The sequence below is a fragment of the Balearica regulorum genome, chromosome 3 (assembly GCF_011004875.1).
Source record: "Balearica regulorum gibbericeps isolate bBalReg1 chromosome 3, bBalReg1.pri, whole genome shotgun sequence".
Lineage (NCBI taxonomy): Eukaryota > Metazoa > Chordata > Aves > Gruiformes > Gruidae > Balearica > Balearica regulorum.
In genome coordinates this window covers 57,377,677-57,403,771 of record NC_046186.1, presented here as the reverse complement: position 1 = coordinate 57,403,771, position 26,095 = coordinate 57,377,677, and the positions used below count along the sequence as shown (strand labels likewise).

The 26,095-nt window shown below is 43.3% G+C and overlaps 1 protein-coding gene across 4 annotated transcripts in view; it reads right to left on the bottom strand.

Annotated features, from left to right (window-relative positions):
* Positions 1 to 23,731, bottom strand: part of PKIB (cAMP-dependent protein kinase inhibitor beta) — a 56,466-nt gene extending 32,735 nt beyond the window's left edge. Inside the window, exon 1 of one of the 4 annotated variants that reach the window (XM_075747995.1) lies at positions 23,613 to 23,731. The gene's annotated coding sequence lies outside the window, so the exon portion shown is untranslated. Of the gene's footprint in view, positions 1 to 2,432; positions 2,508 to 22,812; positions 22,946 to 23,076; positions 23,216 to 23,612 lie in introns of those variants that run through there. The other 3 variants (XM_075747992.1, XM_075747994.1, XM_075747997.1) reach the window with 3 other exon arrangements.
* Between the last annotated feature and the right edge of the window lie 2,364 nt (positions 23,732 to 26,095).

Here is a 26,095-nt window from a genome sequence, read left to right as displayed (position 1 = left end):
ATGTCTGGGGGTTTTTGGTGGGCTGCTTCTTTTTTACAGCTCAGCTTCACCCTAGCAGCCTTTGGGCTATCTGTGCTGTGCCTGCTCCTCTACCTGTTTCAACAACCTGCTGCCTCTCGTCATCCTAGCAAGGACACTGCTACAGGTTGACGAAAATAATCCCTGCAAATAACTCATGCACAAAGTTCAACCAGCCTCAGCAGTATTTCCAAGATAGTCATGATATTTCCTATTTGATTCTATCCCAAATTATTGCTACTTTCATTATATGAAAGTCTATCACTTGTTAATTTTCCTTTGAAGAAGACTGTTTCTGTTCAGATGGCTTCCATCTTTGTCATCTTCCATTCCATCTATATTTTATTTTTCAAATAAGTCACAGCTATAATAATTTATTCTGACAGTGCCTCTCCTTTATTTGATGTGATTTCAGGAGAGCCACTGAATTTGCAAATGCCATTGACTGACTAAAGTTGGATATCCAACTGCCATGATGCTACTAACAAATTTGCTTAGAAATTCTTGTTGCATCCTGGAGATGAGTCTAAAAACAACTGAAGTAGACACTGTATGAGTCTAAGGAGGTAATGAGACATTCTTTACTAAGCTTGCTGAAGTCACTAGAAACTGTTCACCCCCTCTTGCCATTCCTTCATTGCTGACCCACCAGAACAATTACGCGCACATGAACTGCTACCGTAGGTTGTGCTGTCTGTAATGCTTTAGAAGTCAGCGCTAGTGTCATGGAGTGCTGTTACACACAAGGAAGTTGGGCTTTAAATCTGCTTTCATAGAGTGTGGAAGTTAAATTTATTCAGCTGCACTTCTGACGTGTGTCTCACAGTAAACGGCATTATTGTTCAGCTGGGCAGCACACCCCCACGATAAAAACGTTATGTTCCAAAATCAAAATTAAGACGTCACTAACAGTTTATTGAGTTTTAAGCTATGCCAGGGCCCAGTTATGGTTTTCAAACTGCATAGGAATCAATAGGAAAAGAGATCCATTGATTTTGGCAAGGATCTGAGACCATACTTGGATTACATCCCGTATCTTTTGCAAAGGTAAGTGGCAAGGGAAGATCAGGAAAGGGCAAGTGAGTTGTTACAGCAATTGAGGAAGCTGCCTGTGGCCTCCTCTGCTTTATCAGCCTGTAGGAAAGAACTCAAAACCTGCCTTTCCCAAACCCTTAAAGACAATAAAGTAATCCATCCAGTGAAACACACAAAACCAGTCTACCCTCGCCCTGAAAGAGCTTTGTCATAAATAACTAATTAACCGAGCAGTGCAGCCTGGAAGGATTCGTACACAGGCACCTAGGAAAAAACCAGTTAAGGAACAGAGCATCACATTATACTTGCCACTGGAAAATGATGATTCATTTGTTTTCCATATCCTTTTATAACGTAAGGGTCATCATAAAAACCCCAAAACCAGCAAGGGTCAAAAGCTTCACGAATATTTTCATTACCTTCTCTAGCAAGTCTTCATATGCTTTTGCTGACAGTAAGCTCACAAACTTTTCACCTTTATGCAGCTGACTCAGTCAGTACTGCAAGTTTTGAAACCTATGCTAAACTGATGCTTTCTGTTAAGGTTGCCTTCCTTTACCACTGTCCTTATGTATATGAACTTCAAACACCGAATACCAGACTGTGGACATGGCATGTGCCTTTTAGGCTGTTTTGGTTTTTTTCAGTGCTCCCTTAGGAATACAATCTTTACGTAAACATGCCTACACTGTGACTCTTTTTTATCCCCTGTTGCTGTACAGTAGAAAATACTAATAAATAGTTTGCTAAAGAGTTATTTATACAAGTACAAACACAAACCCACTAGATTTGATAACATATTTTCCTGTTATATATACTAGTGTAAAACTGTAGTGAAATATAATCAGCGTGCTAAAAATTTGCCCCATAAAAAGCAAGCATAATCAGAACAGCAGAACAAGTCAAGAAGTCTGTCTTCTGAGTTCCCCTTTCAGATTCAAAGTTGCATCCCTGGCACCTAAGGTAAAGAATTTTTTTCCCTTAGCCCAGTTTTATTTCTGAGTCTTAGTACTATTGCCGAGAAGCATTCGATACTTTTTTTTTCCCCTCCTCTTTCTGTGTCTCGGAGAAGAGAAGAAAGCAAAGATAAAGCCTGGATTCTCTGACAGGGTTTGTCTTCATACTGTGATTGATGAGGCTGATGCCATACTGAATTTAAACTTGAAAATGTCAAAAACATCATCCCTCCGAAGCAGAGGAAGAAGGGCACCGACTCAGCCCATTGCTGTAGGTAGCACAGCCTGAAGTTGATCGAATAGGCTCAAAAACATTTAAAGACAGAGGCCAGTCTCCTAAGAGGATTTATGGTATTCATTTACCTGGAATTCAGACTTGACGACCACCAGATTCTAGCTGTGAAATGTAAAAGGAATTGCTACCTGCTGCAGCTCAGCGCTCCCCTTCTCCAGCTGCATCAGGGAAGGATTTCAGCCACGCGTCCCCGGCGAGAGCCACCTCCCCCCCGTGAACAGGAGAGGGGCAAGTCACAGGAGCGGACGCTCTCTGCCAACCCCAAACAAAGCTCCCTTTGTCCGCCGAGACTCCAGCTAAGAGGATGTGTGCGCCTTACCCTCACCCGTGGTTGCGATCCACCCGTGAAACACGTGAACAGGAGCGTTGTGCAGAAGCTTCTAGCTAGCTGGATGGTGAAACACTCCCTTGGGGTGGGGGCATCCCTTCCTATAGGGCCTGAGTCTTTCTTTAGATCTTCAGTGCATACAGTTTAGGAGTCCACCTCCCCACCCCATCCTCACTTCTGTCTGTGCTCAAATAATTTGACCTATTCAGAGTAAAATTAAACTTCTGGGGGATTTCAATGTGATTTTTACCAAGAGCTGTTAAATGACAAATACTTTTGAGCACGGCCTTAAGGACCCAGATGTCTGATTTATGCACGATAGAAAGTCCTGACAAATACCAGTGCGCTCTCCAGACACTCACCTGCCACTGTTTCCCTAAGGTAGCCATGCCCTTCCCAATCATTCTCAAGATAAGAATGTAAAAGGCAACTGGCACATCAACAGAGAAGAAAGAAACGGCGTATTATAGCTGCCCTTCTGATTTTTGTTGACGTTCTGTTTCCGGTGAAGGCATAACCACTCCTAACTCTCACATCTTTCGGAATGAGGGGTGAAGGCACCTCCAAACACTTATCACCCAAGTGCATCTGCTCCTTGTCCATACCATGGACTGGGGAAAGGTAACCCGGTGGAGACAGCTCAGTCCCACCACACACAGAAAGAGGTGGCCTACAGACAGTGCTAACAAAGCGCTTTTTATACGTGAGGCCCTCACAATTAGGCTCTTGGCATACTTACCAGTTGCCTCATTCTGCTTTCAGGTTGAGTTTACATCTTTCTTCGGAGCACTCTCCAAAGGGCTGATCTCTGCTGACAGGCATTTTATGCCAACTGTTGAAATCCACAGGCTTACTGGCTGAGTACAGCTCTACAGCAGACAGGGGACCAGAACTTCAGCCTATGGACTAAGCCCTCTCCTTCTTAGGTTTCCCATCTATTCCCATGACTGTAATTACAGCATTGCTTTGGCCATAAGAGGCCCACTTGCTCTTTCTTCTGAAATATATAAATATGGCATCAGTTTAGACTGTGTAGTGCTTTTATAGGACATCTTTAATGTGCACACAGAGCGGCTTTAGAGATTCCACTGTCCTTTTCATGAAAGGTCTCTCCAATGAAAAAATTCTTTATCACAATTCCTCCTGGTCCAGTATAACTATATTGACCTGGGTGACTGTTCCCCACTTCACTGTCATGCCTACACAGTCCATGAAGACTCTGAGAGGATGCACAATGATTTAATCCTCCACATACATCCTATGATAGAATCATAGAATCATAGAATGGTATGGGTTGGACCTGAAAGATCATCTAGTTCCAATCCCCCTGCTGTGGGCAGGGACACCCTCCACTAGACCACGTTGCCCAAAGCCCCATCCAACCTGGCCTTGAACACTTCCAGGGATGGGGCACCCACAACCTCTCTGGGCAACCTGTTCCAGTGCCTCACCACTCTAGCAGTAAAGAATTTCTTTCTAACATCTAATCTAAATTGACCCTCCTTCATGATGAACATGAAGGATATTAGCAGGCATGATTTCCACATTGTAAACCCATATTTGAGGAGTTTATCTTTCAAAAATGGATGGAGCTTATCAGTTTGCACATTTTTACCATTCCCAGACAGAGACATAAGTGGGGTCTACATCTGAACAGATAAAGGAGGTTAATTTAATTTCTGGTCCCATGTTGTAAACTATTAAGCTCCACAACTCGTGTCATGAGCATTATCTGCAGTGAAATATGTGAAAAAAGACAGTTCATGAGTTCTTTTACCAAGTTTAAAAAAACGTCTATAGCTAATCAGTAGGCTAATCTTATGCTTAAGCCACATCTACTTACCGTTGAAGCTCTTTCCTCTACCAGTAACTTGTGTAAGCAAGTGCATTCTACTACTTTCAAAAGAAATTTCACAGATGCAGAGAGAAAAAAATCTTTTCCATACCCACTGTTATTACTACTTATTGGTAAGTATTTCAAACTCCCAATCTGTTCGTAACATTCAGGAATGAGCACCCCAAAGAAGCTTTTCTGTTTTCAGTAACACAACAACAATTTTTCAAAAATAAATCTGTCTATATTAATGAGGCCTAATTAAGCATCTTTCCATTAACAATCCTGGCCGTAAGTACCTTACTGAATTACTTAATGATTTGCAGAACCTAATTGCAGCCTTCCAGTACCTGAAGGGGCCTACAGGAAAGATGGTGAGGGACTGTTTATCGGGGAGTGTAGTGACAGGACAAGGGGTAATGGGTTTAAGCTGAAGGAGGGTCGATTTAGATTAGATGTTAGAAAGAAATTCTTTCCTGTGAGGGTGGTGAGGCACTGGAACAGGTTGCCCAGAGAGGTTGTGGCTGCCCCCTCCCTGGAAGTGTTCAAGGCCAGGTTGGATGGGGCTTTGGGCAATGTGGTCTAGTGGAGGGTGTCCCTGCCTACGGCAGGGGGGTTGGAACTAGATGATCTTTGCTGTCCCTTCCAACCCAAACCATTCTATGATTCTATGAATATCTGCACTTCTCATGTGAGGGCTCTAAGAACTTAGGTTGACTGACACAGCAGTAAAAATCATCTACTGTAATTAGGCTTTAGTTTTAATTACACAAGTTCAGATGTTTTCGTTAACATGTATTTTCTCCAGATCTTCAAATACAACATTAAGGAGCTCAGCACACCTTCTCAATAGGATCTTAAAAATTACCAGGATTATTTCTGTTTATTCCAGAGCTGTGACTAGTTCCTGTTTCATTCTCTTCTGGGACATCTCAATGTATACCTTCTGAAAACAAAAGAGTAGGTAGATGACCTGAAGGGTGTTCACTGCACGTAACACGCTTTCTCACCTCAGTATTTCTTTGTGTGCTGAGACGAACAAGAGCAATGCTTCTGCCTTCAAAACCACTTACCCTGCAAAGCACTGGCAACGTCCCTACATACCTGAAGTGGACAAGAAAACAATGGCTACAGCTGGGGTAGGGACAAAGAGACAATTACACCAGCTGGCAGAGGGCGATGAGGAGGTAGCAGTGACACCCAAAAGAAAGATTAATTATGGCAGCAGTGAGGCTTGGCTTTGAGAAGACTGGGGCTATCATTCTTGATGTCCTGTACCTTGGCCAGGATCTCTGTCAGAAACCAATACTTTGCAAATTCCCACACCTCCACAGACTTATGAACATTACACACGATCTTAGCATTTCAAATGTCCACAGAATCAATAGGCAACAAATCGCAATTGTTTCCAAGACAGAACTTGCTTGATGTCATGCAGTTGGCTTCAGGGAACAACTTCTGGATGTCTGTGGCAAATCTATTCCGGATCTGAAAACTGGGTTCAAGAGATGATTGAGAGGTCCTGGAGGTAATTAATAATGTTGAGAAGGCCATAAAAAAATTGAAGAAAATAAAATCTATCAACATCTATTAAACACAAAGATACTGCACCTGGCTCAAGCAACCCGTGAGCTGCTGACCACTGGGCACATGGAGAAAATACAGGGGAAAGTACTGTTGTGTGTTTATAGTGTTTTTCCTAGTCAATTAATTTTTACTTCTCTCAGCAGCAAGATCGCCATTCAGCCTGAACCAGTTCAACTGTTCTAATGCTCTGGAGGAAAATATAAAAATAACCCCTCCACAAATTAAATCCCCATTATGTCAGTTCAAAGCAAATGGAAAACTTTCCTCCCCTTCCATACCGAAGAGCAGTCCAAGTCATTTAGTCAATGCTGATTTAAGAAAACCCATTCCTTTCTGGACACTCAAGCAGTGGAACAGCATAGCACACTGAGGTTTCTAGTCTGGTGTTTGCTGCCCGGTGCTGTGGTGAGGCAGAACAGCAAGTTTCTAACAAAGAGAAGACCACAAAAAACATTTTCAGTTTTGATTTCCACCCCCAGAAGCTGGTGTGTGAGACCACCTCCAACTAGCCCCACAGCAGTTCCCCACAGAGGAGAAGGACTGGTCTCTGCTGTGGCAAGAAGTCAAATGTGTCTGCTGATTTTGGAGAGGTAGAAAGCAGAATCTAAAAGTGGAAAATTACAAGGGTATTTTTGGCTAATAAGACATTACAGCTTTCCGATGAAAATGGGAAAGGATTCTATTAACTGTTCATTCAGTTTAGTTTTTTGATTTCAAAGAAGCATTAGAGAATGAAAAAGCACTCTAAAGATTGAAAGAGCTCAATCAGAAAAGAACGTTAAGATTATCAATTTTGTCTTCCTATTGAAATTGTGTGACCCCTCCACTTGTGCTGAACTCTGCTTGAATGGTAAAATGGGAAGTTTCACAGAGCACAAAGAGATAACACACAGGTTTTTCCATATTGATCATCCCTGAAGCCCAGCAATTCTCCGCTGGTGGCTCCAGAGGCAGACCTGCAGTGCTGCAAGGTTGCCCTTCTGAAAGGGCAGCAACAGGAGCAATCAATTCCTAAAGCAGTGCTCTTTAAAGCAAGGTGATGCTGAGGAAATTTAAAAGTCAAATGCCTCAGAAAAACACCACCTGCTCTCCTGACTACAGAGACATCCCTGACATTGGGCAGTCAGGACATGACAATTTATGTGCTGTATCTGCCATAAATAAAGCTATCAGCATAGATGTGAGAGCTGAAGTCAGCAGCTGCAAAACTAAATCCCTCTTACAAAACCTCTGATTAGAAGAAAAAGGATGTCAGAAGCCCAGACCCACCCTAGCAGCAGCTTGTGGTCACTTGCCAATGTTCAGCTGAAGCAATCTTCCGGCACACCAGGCCTTGCCAAAGGTTGAATGGCATTTGGAGGTGAGGGGAAGGAGGTCCCAGCAAAGACAATAAATCGTAACTGATCCCTAAAGAGGTGGAGAGGGACAGAAGAGGCAGAAAAAGGTTTTCTTCAGTCTTTGTTCTTGTGCTGTGCAGGCCAGACACAGCTGCAGCCCAAGGGGTTCCCTCAGGGTAAGGATTGCACCTCTTAGCTCTCCCTGGAACAACAGCATCTCTGCAAAGAGCAGGAGAGGGAAAGCAGGAATCATTAAACCCCATCCCTAACCTCTGCATACTCCATTATAGCTTCATCCATCAAATGGGATTTTTACAAGTGCTTTGCAATCCCCCCCTGCAAGACTCCTTGGTGCTATCAGTAGGGGAATGCAATTTTACACATCATGAAAACACAGTATTTATATTTGCATGTAGCAAGCAACAAACAAAAAAAGATGCATAATTGATGTCAATGGCAGAAGGATGATAAGCCTGAAGCCTTGATGACAAGCCTGAAGAGCGGCAAGTGTGTTTGAAAACTACTGTCCTATGTCCAGAGTCACTGCTGAATCCACTATTCATTTTCCCCTCCCCAGCTTCATGTCACTTTATCATCACACTTTCTCCTCCCTTTCCCCCACCCAAACTGTTCTGTACAAGCACCTACTGCATTTGTTAGCACAAGGGTCTCCATCATGCCACCTCTATAATTGCATTTGCTAACATTTCCTTTAACCTAACAGGCTGTGACTGATGACATGTTATTCCACATCTGGTATCACTGAGACCAAACCTGAAACAAAAGAACGGAAGGAAGCCTTGGCACACTCTGTATCCAAGGACGTCACATTGAGGATAACTGAAGGTCACCTCCGGATTCAGTGTGCTGTGAAACCAAACCTCAGGCAATCTGGTGGTGTTCTTTCTCTTCTCTCCGCTATACAAACCACTTAAATGATTGGACACTACTTATGCAGCTTTTAACTGCCTGTAAGTGAACATAATTCTGATGTTAATTCACCAGGTATTATTCCTGGTCCCTCTATCTCTCAGGTATGCACAGCAGCAGCATTCCCTCTGTTCACTCCAGGAATGAAATCTTCCCTTTACCCATATTCATGAAAAGGACGAATGCACTTGCTTATTCTGACCCCAGCTCACATGCCAATGCTCTACACAAGGACATGTTTGGGCCACGCATCAATCAAGCATGCAGCTTTACAGCAACAAGCAGGCAGAGCTACAGATTTTTTAATCGCCCTTGGTAAAAAAAGCAGAGCCACTGTACCACTGCGCTGCAGAGATCCATCTGAGAAGCTAATGTAGCTAGGCACAACTTATAACAGATATTCTGATTTATGTCAGGAGCCAAATTTGCCCTCATTTACTATCAAGCTCAACAAGGCAGACAGGCACCAATACAAGACTCTGTCCTTCAAGTCCTGGGTGGTCTGTTCCTTAGGCCTTGATGAGCTGTGGGTCTAAGCTGGCTAAACGTACCTCTTGAGGCAGGAAACTCTTCTTGAAAGAGCTGTTAAAAAGTTCTTCTAAGGATGCACTGCTTCCAAAGAAATGCATAAAACTCCAATAGAAATAGAAATAGGGTAGGATACATCTCACAGAAATGAAGGGACACATGGCATTGGCCTCAAGATTTTGGGTATTCAGCCAAGTTCCTTTCAGGGTTTTATTCAAAATCAGAAAAATAACCATGCATAGCATTCAAGCATGCCCATTCCCACTAAAGGGTGTCCAAGCTCTACAGCCAACTTTTCATACAATGCTGAGTTTTCTCTCACTATTTTGTCCTCAGTGATTTTTTGCTTTGCTGAAGACTTCTGAGGGCAGCATGAAGGAGAAGGGACAGCAGGTATTTAGCAGTAGCATCATGTCTGTTAAAAACACAAAATCTACCTTGCCACAAATACCATTGGCCAGGGGTTTGTGCCTAATGCCCAGGCTCTTCCTACCACGCATTCTCCTTAGGATGCGTCAGTCAGCTAGTCCTATACTGTCCTCGGTTTTTGTGCTCACTGAATTTCATGAGCTAATGATTCTTCAGAGATGTGCATTTTGAACATATCTGGGAGCTGTCTGTCAAAATACTCTCTCTATATATATATATGTATGAAAATTACATCTGTTAGAAGAAAAAGGGAGGAACATCTACAAATAAACTACTTTCCTGGACTTGTGGTCTTTCAACTACAGAATTGGAGGCTGAAAAATGAGTACCAGATATCAAAAACTGACATAGACGAAATAACTTAGTTAAAGGAGAATGAGCTGCAAGTTCACACTAAGTCCTTTACCAATGGAAATTTTCTTTGAAACTGTAAATGACTATAAAAAGAAAAATCAAAGTCAGGATAGATATATCAATAGCCTTTCTAAGATTTCATACGGCAAGAAAATATGCTGAACGTACATATCCAAGAAAGCTGTATTTAGTAGAGTGTTGTTTCAGGTTGCTTACTAAGTGACCTGAAATAGTTCAATGGAATTGGAGCAGTTCAGTGGCTGTAGAGAAAAATAAATTGAAACAATGGTGCCCAGTCAGTGCAATGGCAGAACACTTGTATTGTGCAGCATGTTTTACATACGTGACAGTAAATGTTTCTGGGACCATAAACTTTCTTCACAAACAATTAATTTCCATTATCACCCACTTGGCACAACTGAATCCAGAGTACATCAGTCATTTGCCTCGTTAGACGAACATAAACTCCTCAGTCTTTCAAGAAACTTCCCTGGTGACACGGTTGTCTATTCTGCGTTTAGAAGGCTTTGTCTCACAACTCAGAAGGTAACATTTTCCCGTTTTATTGTCAGTGGTGTTACAGATTGGAAGACAAGCCAACATTTCTTGGTAAATATGGCCAGGTTCTAGTGGCCTGCTTTACAGGCATTGCGAATGCTGCACGTGCTCTTTCTTTCAGATTGAAAATAGTACTTTCCTTCTCCAGCATTAAAAAAAAGAGGGAGGAAAAATGGTTTGAGGCAGATCTCCACACGTTGCGGAGCCAGTGAGGAGATCCATGAGAAAACCCACCCCTACCTGACATATCCCCAGCTGAACAGCAGCCACAGAACGCCTCCTACGCAGGATGCCCCATAACCAACCAGGAGAAGCCTCATCACCAAACCACGGCACGGAGGGATCTGTGGGGTGCCACAACCTAAGCCTGGCACAGATCAGCTCCGACAGCCGGATGTGGCTCATCAGTAGGCTGGAGAAAACACCAAAGAACGGTGCAGCTTCTGGAGCAAGCCCTGTGCCACAGCTGGCCACAAAACGACCAGGCTGAGGTGGAGGCGTGAGGCTCAAGCCAACAGTGTGAATGCTCAATAGATGCGATACGACAAGCAGCAGACAAATAGCCTTTCTCCCCTTCACCATGTCCCACACTCTTGGATGTGGAGAGGGAGGTACTTGCTACGCTGCTGGGAGGTACTGCTATGGCGTGCATCAACATCTGGGATTTGCTGAAGCCTATTCTGGATTAATTGGATAGCTGCTCTCACTATTCAGTCCCGGAGAAACAAACACAAATAAAAAATCTGGGTTACATGGTAAAAATGCCTTTCCAAAATCACATTGTGAAAGACAAAAATAAAGGTTTAAATGAATTTCTGAATTAGAAGTAATTAATTTGGTGGTGTAGCAGAAAAGCTGTTTTGATTGGTTTTGTTTTTTGGTTTGTTTTTTTTTTTTTTAATCTGAACCATCCATCAATCCAAAGCTCCGTACAATTCCTACATTATCTGAGTAGGCACTGCTGATTCAAAGCATGGATTAGTAACAAATCTGTGCCACCCCAGAGCCATTAAAACTGCAAGTTAGTGGATGGGGAAAGGGCATGCATCTGATAACTAAAATTACCTTTCCTACAGATTTCCATGTTGGATTACCAGTATCTTTTTCTGGTTATACGGATCCACTGATACAGTGTAACATCAGAGCTCTTCCTGAATTGCGGAGATGAGTCTTTACCACCAAAACAGGAGAAGCCTCACACAGTGCAGTTCAGTGCTGCACATACAATGCAAAATAGTGCAAAATTTTATTCTTCTGAATAGTGAAGATACTTTAATAAACCCTACAAACCCAAGTGTCAATACCAGTCCCAGCATTAAATTGTTGAATATGGAATAGTCTTTCCGTGAGAAATTCATGACCAGAGGAAATGGTATTTTTGTAGCATCCATTCATTTTTTAATGGAGGAGGGGGTGATCCAAGATTTCAAAGGCTATTCAAAGCATCCTTTACCTTGGAGAAGGAAAGTAACCTGCATCGGGACACCTTGCCACAGCTCCCAAAACATGAGATGGCAACCAGGTACAACCGCTGTCACCAAGGTACATTCAGTCAGCCGCCGTTCTCCTCAATAAACTAGGAAAGTATTTGCAAGGTCTCATTAGATTCATCCTGCCCATTTTGGTTATAAAAACCAAACCATCCTGACCTTTTATCTCACTCCGCTGCCCAGTATCATCGACGCCCGTTGTCAAAGCGGTCGTGCACAGCCCCAAGGCCAACCGGCCCACAGCAAGTGGTCCTCAGGCCCCTTCCAGTGCCACAGACCTTGCTCACCCCAGCTCTGCCCCCTCCCGCGGGCGGCTGCCTTTCCCAAGGCGTTCAAGTGAACATCCCTCAAATGCAACACCCCAGACAACAAGTACAGGCAGTTCATGAGCTATTTTATGGCGATTTATTACCAAATGCAGCATAATGCGAGAAGAAAAAAATATACTAATTAACTGTTATTTTTGTTCTACTAATTTAGAAAATGAGGGTGCAATTTCCTCCAGAAAGCAGATGCTACAGAATTAGTGGTGGGTTTTTCCTGGTATTTTGTTCACAGTTTAAACATTCAAATTGGAGTCTCAGTAAGTGTTTGTTGAATGTTTAGCACAGTTAAGCTCTATTTTTGTCTAGAGAAGTATCATTTCAGATGTCACAGTTCACCAACAAATACTGAGCACCACGGCTGCACAGGGTGGCATTTCTACTAGGAACTACAACTCCAGAGCTGTTACTGGAAATGCTGCCTTCTCCTGAGCAGCGGTTTTCCTGCTGAAACATAATTAACAAAATAACACATCGCTGCAACTCCTCTGCAGCTTCCATTTGCTAACAAACTAGTGCTGATCTCTCTGTCAGATCCCAACATCACTCCCTCCTCAGCTTCCCTTCCTCCTCACCCTCCCTCCCTAAATTCAGAGACACAAATCTACAGGAAAATGTGTGAAGACACTTTCTGAAGAGATGTAAGATGGAGAACAGAGTGTCTGCTATGTTCCTCACTCAAAATAAGCCTATGTGCCTTTTATACAGTCCATATGCTTATTTTCTTAACAATTTTTGAAACTCCCATAGTGATACCAGACATGACTGTGCCATAATATTCCTTCCTCAGATTCAGGTTTTCCCCCCCCCTCCCCGAGCATTTGCTCCTCTGAACAAACCCAGAGCAGCTCCAGCCACTCCCAAGTGAGGTACTCGCTGTGCTGGCACTGTGCAAGCCACTCCAAAGCCACCGAGCTGTTTTTAGCCCCCATGCTGCCAGAGGTTGAGCATCTTCCCCCTCCCTCATCACATCGCGTTTTGTGATGAGCCGTCTATCCTCATGCTTTTCAACCCTATGCTCTCTTATGAGACTGAGCCTTAAAAAAGGTCTCCAGCAAAAGAGCACGTCTCAGTGTGTGCTCCTATCAAGGCCTTTGCCCCAAAACATAGGAGAGGTCAATGCAGATGCCAGAAAATCAGAACTAGGTCTTACCCTGCACGTAGTTTGTTCAGCTGTCTAGATTGGCTTGTTGTCTGCTGGAGCAGTTCAGACTGGCACGGGAGGAGTGGAGCCAGATCTCCCTGCCAGCTCCTGGTAAGACATCTGAACAGATATCCCCATCTTGGGAAAAGTTTAATTTCAAATGGTAATTACATCCCACCTCCGGTGGGCTCCTGCTCTTCTAAGCCTAAACTGCTGGACTTGCGTCACTTGTTACAGACACAACTAAACAGTCCGCTGCCATCTATACATCAAATGGACGTACACCCGTCAGATGGTAGCTCAGGCTGTCAGCCCCACTTCTCTTCCTCTATGAAATACTGACGTTGGAAAGTCTTAACAAAGAAACTGAGACTACGGGAAATGTCCTTCGCTCCAGAGACAGCAGTGCCGGTTGTTCTCTCTGCTCTCCAGTTCTCGAGCAGGAGTAGAGCGGGAACAAAAGCATTCATTCCTGCCCTGAATGGTAACTCTACAGAAAGCTTTGGGCTGGAAATCCCAGATTTTTGGTGGCTTAAATCAAATGGAACCAAGGCACAGAATTGGAGCGGGGTGGGGTGGCAGTGGTTTGCCATCCAAAATTTAAATTTACCTTTTTTAATCATCTGCTCTGATTCACCTCTAACCTTACACACTTTTTCCTAAGTTCTGAAAAGGTACAGAAATGAGGCCAAGATACAAATTTAAATAAATAAATTACCATTTCATTTCAAAATGTACCCTTAGAAAACTTACATCATTAAACAATTTATAGTAAGAGCTGATCAAATGATTAAGTATACTTAAAAAGTTTCCTTTTTTAAAAAAAGTTTGTCTCTCATCTTTTAGTTCTTCCAGAGTATAATTTTTCATTCATTTTTAAGCATTAGAACTAAAGTTTCTAGGTTTTACATAAATCTAAAGATCAAGCAACTTTTAAGATCATTATGGTGTGAGGTTTTATTGATTTTTTTTTGGTGGTCAGAATCAAGAGGCAGATATCACTCCACGTGGATTTGCAAAATAGGTCAGCGAGGTATATTTGTTCAGCTTTCCTCTATGCTCTTCAGACGCTTTGCCAATTACTACTTCTTTCTAAAGAGGCCTCCAAATTTGTTTGTTCTCTCTTTTATGACACAATATAACTCCCTACAAAGGCTGGCTTGTTAACCAGTCAATTAACGCGGTGAATATACAGTTGAATTTTTTACTATGTCTGTTCAAGATAGTTAAGTTTCTGTAATAACATTCAATTGCCATGGTAAGATGCATTAATTGTTATAGTTTACTCAGAACAAGAAATTATCTCTCCTTAAATGTGATCACAGCAAGTAGGTTTCCATTTGGAATTATTTTAGTAATCAGTAAAGGTAAATTAATTCATATTATTAATTAATATTTTTTTCTTTTACTTTCAAAAGTTGCTAGAACAAAAAAAATACACTGACTCTATTGGAAAATCTGTTTGAGAAACACATCGTCCCATTATTTTGTTTTACTTTGAAGCGCTACTTCCAGCTACCTGTAAGTAATGAGAATCTGGAAAGAGAGAAGGAACATAGAAGTGCATTAGCCCATTAATAAAAGGAACTGTGTGGACAGCGTGCACACTCTCTTCAAACTATAAGTAATAAAATTACAAATTCAGAACAGAAAAAGCTAGCATTGCCTTTTCAGCGACTCTTTTTCCTAAAGGCATCGTGCTCTGGCTTTGTGCTATACACCTTTCACATTCAAGGGGAAAGCTTCCGACCACATCAATAAAACAATGTTTCCATTAGTAATTGGATGAGATTTATTTTTATTCAGTTCAATGCCTTCCGCAGTTCTAGCTTCTCCAGCAAACAAATGCAAGTTCAAGGGGAAAGAAAACAAATATTCCTCCAACCCTCACATGCTCATCTTAAGCTTTTTTAAGCTGAGGTAAACAGCAAGCACTTTTAGTGACAGTTCCTGAGTAATGATGGGGAAGAGCGAGGAGGTGGTTGAAAGCACCGCTGGCTTCTTAATGCAAGCTCTTTTATACTAGTCAGGGAACACATGTTCAGTCACTGCTTATGAAACAGCTTTGACAACACGGAGAGGAGGTTTTTGCTTGATGTTTGTTTAAGTGAGACTATTTCTATTTTGGAAGCAATTGCTTTTATTTTACTTTTTTTTTTTTGTTAAACAGGAACAACCCACGGTCTTAATAACAGATTAGTGAGTGGCTGTCTTCTCTGGAGACTTCATTATCATGAGGTTTCGCTTCACTCCAGCTCCTCTTAGAAGACATTTAAAGAGAACATAAGAAGGGTAGTATAGAATTTCTAATACCTGCACTTCCCAAAAAGAAAAACAAGCGGGACGTATTAGAAGCAGCCCATCCCCACTGAGGGACCTTTCTTTAAAACCTCAGAATCACACCATTACAAACAACGCCTACTGTCAAGAAAGCAACAGAATTAGTGTTTCATTTTTGAACACAGAACATAAATATCACGTTAACACTTTAGCAAAACATGTTTACAGAAATCCCTGCGTATTTATGGTACTATCGTGTGCCTTAGAGAAAGCTTTTCTTAGGTGAGCAAAAGCAGCAGTAAACTGAATTAGACTTGAAGCCTGAAACAGAGCGCGTGCTGCACACTTAGAAATGGTTTCACACCATTGAGTTTAACCATATTTAAGACATTACATTAGCAAGATATTTAAGGCAGGGACTGCAAACAATTACGCTGTCGTAAGCGTCTGTTGCTCGTTCTTATAAAAGGTACTGTCGCTGGCCATCTTTTAGTCTGGGAAATAAAGGTCCCTCTTCTCTGCTATATTTTTCATGCATAGATGGTAATGAGAACTTCACAGCAACTTTTCAGAGGCTCAGCTTTGAATTTGGTATGACAGATTTCACAGGACAGCTCAGGCTGGAGGGAGCTGGGGAGGTCCCTGGTCTGGCCCTGCCGCAGCAGGCTCAGCGCTGAGGTCGGACCGGGCTGCTCAGGGCTGTGCCCCCTCGGGGCTGGGGACCCCCCAGGACGGAGCCGGCACAGCCTCCCCGGGCAGCCTGCGCCAAAGATAGCCATGCTATTCCCAGCTGGCTGAGCCCTGAGAAATGTAGATACACTTCAGGTATTAGGCAAACCACATCCTTCTACTTGGTACCATGGGGGAAATTCTGGTTAGATTTCAAATGCCGTTTACAGAACTGCATGTCCACTCAAGAGACAGAACTTCTGGGCATCATCTTCCTGCCTTCCGCTTCCTTTAGTCCTCCCATCTAACCAAACCCTATCGTCAACAGACAGAAGAGACTTTTCAAGACCTCCATATAAATAATTACGGGACAAATCTGACCAACACTATTTAATGGCAACTCTCTTAATTAAGGACTGTAAAACCCACCTTTGTAGGTACTAATTGCTTGCGAACAAAGCATACCACATACTGCTCAAGAATTAAAGGTATTTTTGATGAGGCAGAGGAAGGCGTAGACTCACCTTAATGATAATCTCTTTGGCATCACACAGTGATACATCACAGATCGCTTTCATTAGTTAGTATGAAATATATAACAGCTGCCAACGCTTCTGCTTCTGTCTAAGCAAAAGCAAGATACCTTGTAATGAAGAAATTATAAATATCGATGGGTGAAGTACTCCGCCAGAGTATACAAATGACACAGGATTCAAAAGGAGGCAAAACAAAACCTAACGGAGGTGTTAAGCCTGAGCAAAAGGGAATACTTTACCCAGACAGAATACGTAGTTGCGTGAATTTTATGCAGCCTCAGTCACTAGACATCATACAGAGGTCATGAAATACCAAACTTCCAGGTGTTTTCTGTAGTGTACATACACGCACCACAGAGCTTCCATGGAAACACCCTCTGGATATAGAGCAACTCCAATATGTTTCTGAATCAGAATGTTATGTCATGGGAAAAATGTACATGCTTAAATGCAATATTGCCCACAAAGCATGAAGACGTAGCGCTAATAAAAGCTCTAGGTGCACAAACTGAAACTTACTTCTCCGGTTTACATCATTTTCATTTTTTTTGGTTCCTTTTGTTTTAAGGCCTATGACATGTGTACCGCTAAGCATGTTGTATTCACAACTAACTCAAAATACTGTGAAGAGTATCCTAGTGACATTACCCTTCAACAAGTCAGCCTGCTCCATCAGGAATAATAGTCACAAAGACTAAAGCCAGAGATCTGAAGACATTTGGGTTTCCTTGTAAACATGGCTTGCATAGTCTCATAATGTTCATTTTAATACTTGTTTTTATTGACCTGCAGGCCTCTCTTTACGCAAGTAGAGTTGCAGTATGTCGCTCCAACCCAAGGCTGACTCCAAAGGTGAGAGATTCATTGCAGAGGAGGAAGCTGTCTCTACACAAGAGATGTTGAATGTAGCACGTCTTCCGAGGACATTGCAATAACTCTGCAGCTGCATTGCTGAACACAGTTACAGGTTACTCGGGAGTCTATGGACAAACTTGTGGGTTTCCCACAGAATTTTGTAAACCAATTTCAAAGGTAATTGAAAAAGGCTAAAATAAAAGGCTGCCCATTTGCCCATGAAGGCAGCAAAGCAGCATGAATTATTCCCCTGTCCCGCATCAGCAGGTGTTTAGATCTGCAAACATAAACAGTGCCGTGTACTACAAACCCACTTCACCTTCCTCTGTTGGATGGAATATGTGGACAGCATGGGGAAAGCCAACAGAGAGGAAAATAATGCGTTGCTATCATTATGTATGCGGCAAATACTGCTTAATCTGGATTAAAGAAGAAAAAAAGCAAGAAGCGCTCCCTGATCTGCAATTGCTTCTCTGGGATCTTCCTAAGGACACCACAGCAAAATGGAAGGTTTCTAATGAAGAGCAGCATCCTTGCAGCACAACCTAGCATGGAACTGCCCCCATCTCTGGGGTCAGCACGGACAGATGTGTGCTACATACCAAAGCAAGCACATGCATAGAAGCTTCTGCCACGTACGTTCAGCCCTTGCTGTGCTCCGGGAAGCTAGCTGAACGTCTCCTGCCCAAGTGTCTGGGTGCACCTGACACAGCTCCACGCTCGAAGGCTGCTCAAGGTACGTGTCTTCCCATGCGCAGTGCAAACCCGACCCAGCTGGTAAAATCATCATCTCCCTTGGCTGACACTGTTTTTTTAGGCTGTGGTCAGAGGTGCTGCCTCGGCCACAGCAGAACCACATTAAGGGCTGCCGCTCTCAGCCCCGCCGCTGGCTTTCCCACCCCACCCCAGCCCGTCCCCCTGGTCCCCAGGCAGGGGCTCTGCTCCCCTCTCTGCGGGATGTCACTGCCATTCTCCAACCTGCCAAGCTAAGTGCAGGGGTTTGCACACCCTACCTGATCTGTCACAGCAGTTCAAGTTAGACACTTCTACTGGCAAGGTTTTAAGATCTCTTGGATGCATCTTAACTGAAACAGACTGGGTAGCACCTACATATGCTGCTACATCCTGCATTTCTGGGAGCGATGCAACTGCTGGTGAGGGGTGAGGGTGAGAAACCACTGTGGGAGTTGCCTCCTAAACCATCTGGGAGGCACCCAGCCCGGCCTGGCTGGTGGCAGCTCCCCGGGGCGCAGGGAGAGCCGTGTGGGGCTGCCAGGTGGGCAAGGAAGGTTGTTTGGCTCCATCGATGTGCGAGAAGATGAGGCAGGGCAAGATGTTACATGAGCATAAGTGCTTGTTCCCAGAGAAAAAGACACCCTTGTGCACCTCGTTCCTCTTCTTGCTAATATAAACTGGGAGACTAAAGTCAAATGTAATCACTATACAAGCCCGGTGCTCTCTCTTTAGCATGGAATGCAGGCTTTAATAATAGATAATTAATTTCTAAAATACGGTAAGGAGAGCTTAGTGCAGCTTGAATGCAGACAAACATTTAAAAAGAAATCAACATTATCTACTAAGCACTTTACTAAATTGTTTTCATTTATATATGTACATTCACGCCTAGAGAGAAGTCCAGTTGATATGATTTCTACAATAGGAAAAAATACTAGCAAATCAACGTACTGTACTCTCAAACCTTTCTAAAAAGCAAAACATCACAAAACAATCCCACTCACGGCAATTTTCTAGGGAGGTACTGAAAGAGAAGAAAGGCAAGTATTGTGATGATATTCGTGTTGGAAAGACAAGGGATGAGAAAATGGAAAATTACCCATAAATATAGCGCATAACTTTAGTTATGTAACAAATAATCAGAACAATAATCACAATTTAAAAGACAATAAAAGCAGCATGTCTTTATAAAGGTCTTGCTAGATAAACTCACAATACCTTTCCATTATCCCTCTCCTGTCATGACACAGGGAGAGTGCTCCGCTATGCAGGGAAAGCAAAGCAGAAGAGGATGTTTGGATGTAGCCATAACCAGAAGAAATAGCAGTGGCAGTAGGAGGCAAATTAAAGTCTAATCAAAAGCTTGTAAGCAATTCAGAGACACAGATTGTGGAAGAAAGTAGGTTTTATTGTGACCACAGTAATGGAGTGTTTGCACTGACTCAAGGTAACAAAAGAAAATTACTGCACTGTCAGCTACCAACCCTGTATCTAGAAGTATTAAATTATGGGCTAGGAAAACAACAGGTCAGTTTATGAAGTTGAGAACACCAGCATTTATATATATCTCATTGCCAGAAATATCTCAGACAAATAGAGTTATTTTGAGCTGACTATGGAGGAGAAAAGGCATGATCAAAACTTCCAAGACTGTGCACTCCCAAGGAGCAGAGAAATTGAAAAATATAATCACCAACCCTTGAGTAGCAGAAGGAACAAAGCTCAGCATCCTATGGAGCACCCACATGAATTTTCTGATGTCTAAGAAGCTGAATGCTTGCTACAGCTCTTCCCTCAGTGGGGGCATCAAATTAATCTCTCTCATCTCCCTGATCACCAGCAGTATTGAGTTTTCTAAGAATTTAATCCTTGGAAATCTCTACTTTTCTACTTATATTGGTTGAAATTGATCCCTAGGGGTAAAAAATTACTCTGGGGCAATGAGGGGAGCTATCAGTCAGACAGCATTATTATTATTTTATAGCTTCATCTCCTTAGGAAACCAGGTTGAAGAGAGTATGGTCAGGACAGAAGGGAAGAAATAACAAACAGAAATCTCAAATGGGAAAAACTTATAAAACCAGAATTATTAAGTCCAGTACAGAAGACATTCTTTCACTTGAGGAAAGCCAGATTTGAGAGCTTTTCACAAACAGATCACCATTCCTGACTTTCTAGGATTTCTGTTAAGCCATACTCAGGCTGCAATGAAAATCTGAATGATCCCCTTGTAAAAATGTAAACGCCAGAAACCTAATCTATTCTAACACAGATGTGTGACTGTCCAACTACTTCCACCAGACAAGATCAGTTGGATTTATTTTTTTAATTCTCTCCTTTCAGTGCTGGTGGCGATCCCATGGGTCTGAATGACCCATCTGGACGCCACAGAGTGGAAGAAACCAAGCCATCAATCTGAAATGCTGCTCGCAGCACTGTTTGAGAGAACAAGGAGCACGCCAGGGAGATGTTGCAGTGAATGGAGGCTCTTTGGCCATCAAGGTATGGAGACAGCACAGAAATTTCCCTCACTTTCCCCCCAAAGCCAGTCAGGAGGGAGCCATGCTCAGAGAAGTGAGCAAGGTCCTGGAGCTTCTTCACCAGAAAGAGAAATCAATGCAGTCGAACAGAAAGCCTGGCAGGAGTTCGGGGAACGTACAATCTCCCGCTAGACTGATCTTTAGCTGATGGAGAAAACCGCACATAGGATTCCTCACAGGTTTTCATCCCAGGTTTTAGAAATCGAAGGAAGCAGGTACATTCTGAATGATTCATTAAAAACACTCATCATTATACTAACAGAAAATATTATTTGAACAGGAAGATGAATAAATGGACACAAGGGAACAATTTTGCACTTCCAGACAGATTAACAACATGACCTGACTTTCTCACTCTCTGCATTTCATGATTTGCGTCAATATTTTTTAAATTTGTCATGATTTTGAAGCTCATGTATATTTTTATAGCATACTGATGTGTGTAATGCTGGTTTGTTTAAATTTGTTACTGTCATGACATGTCTAAGACCAAATAAAGTAGCCTGGTCTCTATTCCAACATGGTGCATTACAACACCAATCCACAGAACTAAACCTTCACTCTAATGGTATAGTAAAGTGATTTCTTCTTGAAGTTATTTGGGTATTTCTAGTGAAGTTTCAATTTATCTTACTTCTATATAAGTTTTTTTTTAATCGACCACAATGTAACATTTCATAAACACCGTAGCACAAACATTCAAGTTCTTAATTTCAAAGGGAATATTAATTGAAGCAAACAAAACCCCCCGAGACCATTCTCATCCCCATAACTACTTCAGTGAGGAAAGGTAAACAAAATGTCATGGTCTTTCCTTCACCTGTTTTCAAGGTCTCTGTTCTGACCAAGTATTTAATCCAAACTGTTTTTTTCTAGCTACAAAAGGTGATGAAGTTATACTGGGTAAGTCAACATGCCCTATATATTTTCACATTCATCAGTCCTAACCACAATGCCCCCAAAGGTGGACAGGATTGTCTTGGAGCGACCAAAGTCTCATTACTTTTCAAAATTCAAATCTTTAAGAATTGAGTGTATCTGTACCAACCAGACAGATAGCATGCCGTAGATCATTTTCTCTCTTGCTTCAGGAGTATTTTGAATACTCTTTTACTTCTTCCTTCGCTAAAAGCACTAGCCTGCTCTTCAGTCCAAATTACTTTTAATAAATGCAGAGGAGCATCACTGATAACTGAATTAAGAAAAAAATTCTCTTACTGCCAACATTTTGTTGCAATCAGAAAGAAAAAAAATCCTGCCTTGCGAGTGATCAAAGTACAAGGACATTCCTTGCAATCACGGAAAGAGGAAAGTCAATGATGTATTTTAACTGATTTTCTAGGAACATCTTTTGCATCAACAAACCACATGTTAGTCATTCATCATCATCTTGTCCGTGCAACTTTAATTATGGACTTCGTGCTCAACGGTTATTTTTCAGAAATGTATTTTAATATAACTAATCAGTGTTATTATGTAAATAAAGCTGATATTTCTACTCTCTACTTTTTCGTGTTCTTACCCTTGATTAATTTGGCCATACAAACATAATTTCAGAAAGGAGACGCAGATAAAAATTGCACCCGGAGCACTTCTGATTGCTTTTCTGCCGGAGAAAAAGTAATTTTAGTTTTCTTCCTGATGAGAGGCACTCTATTTCTGAGACCTATTATCAGTTTCCCTGAGCACTTCCTAAAGGTTAACACCTAACGTAAATAAACATTAAACCTGGTCGGTCCAGTCATACGGAAGCATCTAGGACAGGGAGGCACGGACAGATTATCCGTGACTTATCCACGGTCACGCAGAACACCTGGGACACGGTCGGACACTGGACCTCACGTCCCCAAGAGCACCCTCAGCAGCTACTTCATCTCTCCTCAGCATCTTCATCTCCCACAGCATCTGGGCTACGCGTCCCCTCCTGCAACTTCTCCCCGTGCCTTTCCCCAGGAGCGTGCGATGCCCCTCAGAGGGATGCCCGAACCCAATGGCCGCTGCAGGCGCCGGGGCCGCCGAGGGTCCTCACCCGGGGGGGACGCGCACGTTACCTGGACACGCCGCTTCGCCGGGGCTCGGCCAGCCGGGAACGCTCCGGTTTGCCGGGCGGCCGTCCCCTCCCGCGCCACCCGGCGCCGCCGCCGCCCCCCGCGGGGGTGTCCCCTGCCGGCTCCCGGAGCGGGCGACCGAGCCGTCCCCGGGCGACCACGGCCCGGACGGGAGCGGGACGCCGCCCCACGCCGCTCCCCCTCCGCCCGACCCCCACTTGCCCCGCGGCCCCCCCCCCCACCCGCCGCCGCCGCCGCCGCACTCACCCGGCGCCGGAGGTGCCGCTCCCGCCGCCGGCCGGTCTCTGCCCTCGGCCCACGCTGCGCCGGGAGCCGCGGCCGTGCCGGGAGGCGCCGGGTGCCGTGCCCGCCCTGCGGCCGCACCGCCCTCCCGCCGGCGCGCCCGTCCCCGCCGCCCGTCCCGGCAGGGAGCGGCGCGGGGGGGGGCGGGATTGGGGCGTCCCCCCGGAGGGGCTGCCCAGCCCGGAGCGGGCGGACCGTCTGCGTGAGCTGACCCTCGGCGCTGGCATGGGGCACCGCTCCCCGAAATACCGAGTGGGGGGCGGCCCGGCTTGCAACCCCTCGCCAGCTTGCCTCTGCAGCCGAGAGAGGGGACCCGGCCGGGGACCCCCACTCTCACCTCCAACAAGCGAGGAGGAACATGCCTCCCGAGGGTCCCTGTCTCCCCGTGGCCCTCCCAGAGGCACGCACGGAGCTGCCCCTCTGCGAAGTGATGGCAGCGAGGGGAAGCAGGTCCCGGTGCCCGGTCACCCAAAAATAGCCGGGAAAAATACAGCTCTTACCTGGAGCCTTGCTCATTTTAGTCTCAATTCTCCGTGTTACAGTTTTTTGGCTGCAGTCCCTCAAACTGCACCAGCAAAATGACACAGGACATCCTCCCGCTCCTGCCCCACGGAAGCAGCTAGTGCCTGACAAATTCTGGTCTGAAAACAATGTAAAAAGTTGGCACCTGGATGTAGCCATGTGTGACCCTTTTTGGCCGCAGTAAATACCGCACAGGGAGAGGCCATGGTGCAGCTGCAGTAGTCTGTCCTAAGACTTCTCGCCTCTGGGACATGCTTTTACACAGGAGCTTGAAAAAAAATCAAATCCGGGCCCGAAATCAGCAGTCTTTACATTTTTTTTCCTCTTAAAAATGTTGTCCTGCGAATAATACAGCAAGTTCTGTGTCTTAATTACTGAGTTTCAGTGGGAACACAAAAGTTAACAACATCTGGCATCTTAGAGTAAGTATATCAATGCACAATCATGTTCCCTACAGCTGGATGCGCAATTTGGTATTATACCAAACTGGCTTTGAAAGCTTTTAAAAAGATCTAGAAATTTTAGGCATTGATTTTTAACACAGTTTTTCTACGTTGTACCAAGAGGACTCTATCTAATTTGAAATCCCTTTTAAGTGTTTTGAAAGTCTCGCTACAGGCAATCCATATTTATCTCAGCCTTTATCCAGCCATTTCCCTAGCTCCAGTCCTAGCCGCATGACAGGGGAACCAGCACAGACGTTTTCCCATTTATACCTGATATTCTGAGAACTGGACAGATTCAGCTAAAGATGGGTACAATACCTGAGGTTTTCAGTGCTTACACTGAAAACTATGTCAAGCTTTTTATCACATTTATTTATGATAACAAATAAAGGGAGTCGGAGGGTTAGAACTCTACTACATCTTGAAACTGAAGTTGGCGTTCCTGAACCTAAAATCCCTTGGGTTTACTTTTTATGTTTTTCTAGTGTGACCTCGAATACTTAGGATCTATTTTTTGAGACTATTTACTGACATGTTATTACAGTAATCCAATTTACAATAGGAACTTTAAACACCTCACAACTCAGGTGATGGCTTAGAATTAGTTGATTATCTTGTGTTTTTATTAGCTCTTTCCAAATGTCCTCTTAAAGTACAAGAGCTGGATTTTGGAATCATGCCAATACTCCCTCTAAAATGTTTTTCTTAGAATATAATTTACTGTAGCTCCTTTAATGATTAGTCTCTTTATCATTTATTTTATTATTTGGGCAGATGGTTTGGTTTCTCAAAAAACCCTTATGACTACTATTTTTAGCTTAATGACGAAAATAATTAGCAGATGTCTCTCATTTTCTGGGTTATAAGAAAGGTTTATTCATAAGAATGAACCTGCAGTTATTTTCCCATGAAGCCAGTGTTTATACTATAGATTTACATTCAGCAGCTCACATTTCCAGCAAAAACTGGAATTCAGTGTGCTGATCACCTACCGTGCTTCGTTTGTGTGAGGACACATGAGGAAAGAAGAATATACCCAACCACCATATACATCACTATTTCAGATATTATTGCCAAAATACAGCCCTGGACTTAGCTTGGTAATATTATGTGAAGGCCTTGACATCTTTCTAGCCCATCTGATGTCTTCTGAGGGAAAATGCAACCTGCGTATTCCTTCAGGCTGAGGCAGCGGTGGTACTTCTGAGGCAGTACGAGATGCTGCTCACCTTTCCTCGTGCAGCCGGTGTCAGCTGCGTACGTGTGGGATTTCACGTGTGGTGTTTGGTGTGGAGCACTTCCGAGACACATCTTCTGAATTAGACCCAACTCGAAAGCCTGGAAGAACCACAGATGACAATAAGTGAGGTGGTTACTATATGACAACAAGTTCTTCAGGGATGTGCGTGTTCCCACTGTGGCACTGAGAGAAAAATCCATTCTGCAAAAGAACAAATCAGTTACCTTAGTGACGTTCAGTAGTGGAAAGCTGTTTTGAAGTAGCTGCGATCAACTTATTTCCTGCTGTAGGCATGCCTTCACAGAAGCATGGAGCATCCCACTTAGAGCCACACAGGGTTTGTCTTCGCTTTCTTTATCATAAACTGCTATTTCTTTGATTTATTTTAATTTTTCCCTCCTTGTAGCAAAATCAATGTCACTTGAAAAACAGATCTTATATCTGTAAGGCTTGCTGAGAAACTTTTCATGTTGTAGCTCTGTGCAGTTTCTATATTTTTAGACATCTGGAGGATTAGGGAAAAATCCTAGTGTACTTTAATAATATTCATGCCAAGTCTTTCTTTATATTATATTGTACATATTGTTGAATGTTTCAGATAGAAACTAGTATAAGATTAAATCCCAAAGAAGCTTCTAATGAAATCGATTGCTGTCACAGGAAACAACTGAGTGAGCAAAATACTGTAGATTACTATTTTTGAATTCCAGTTGAAAAATTTGTGAAGAAGATTATGTTTTATTGTGGTGCCCAGAAGCCAGGGAATGAATTCAGT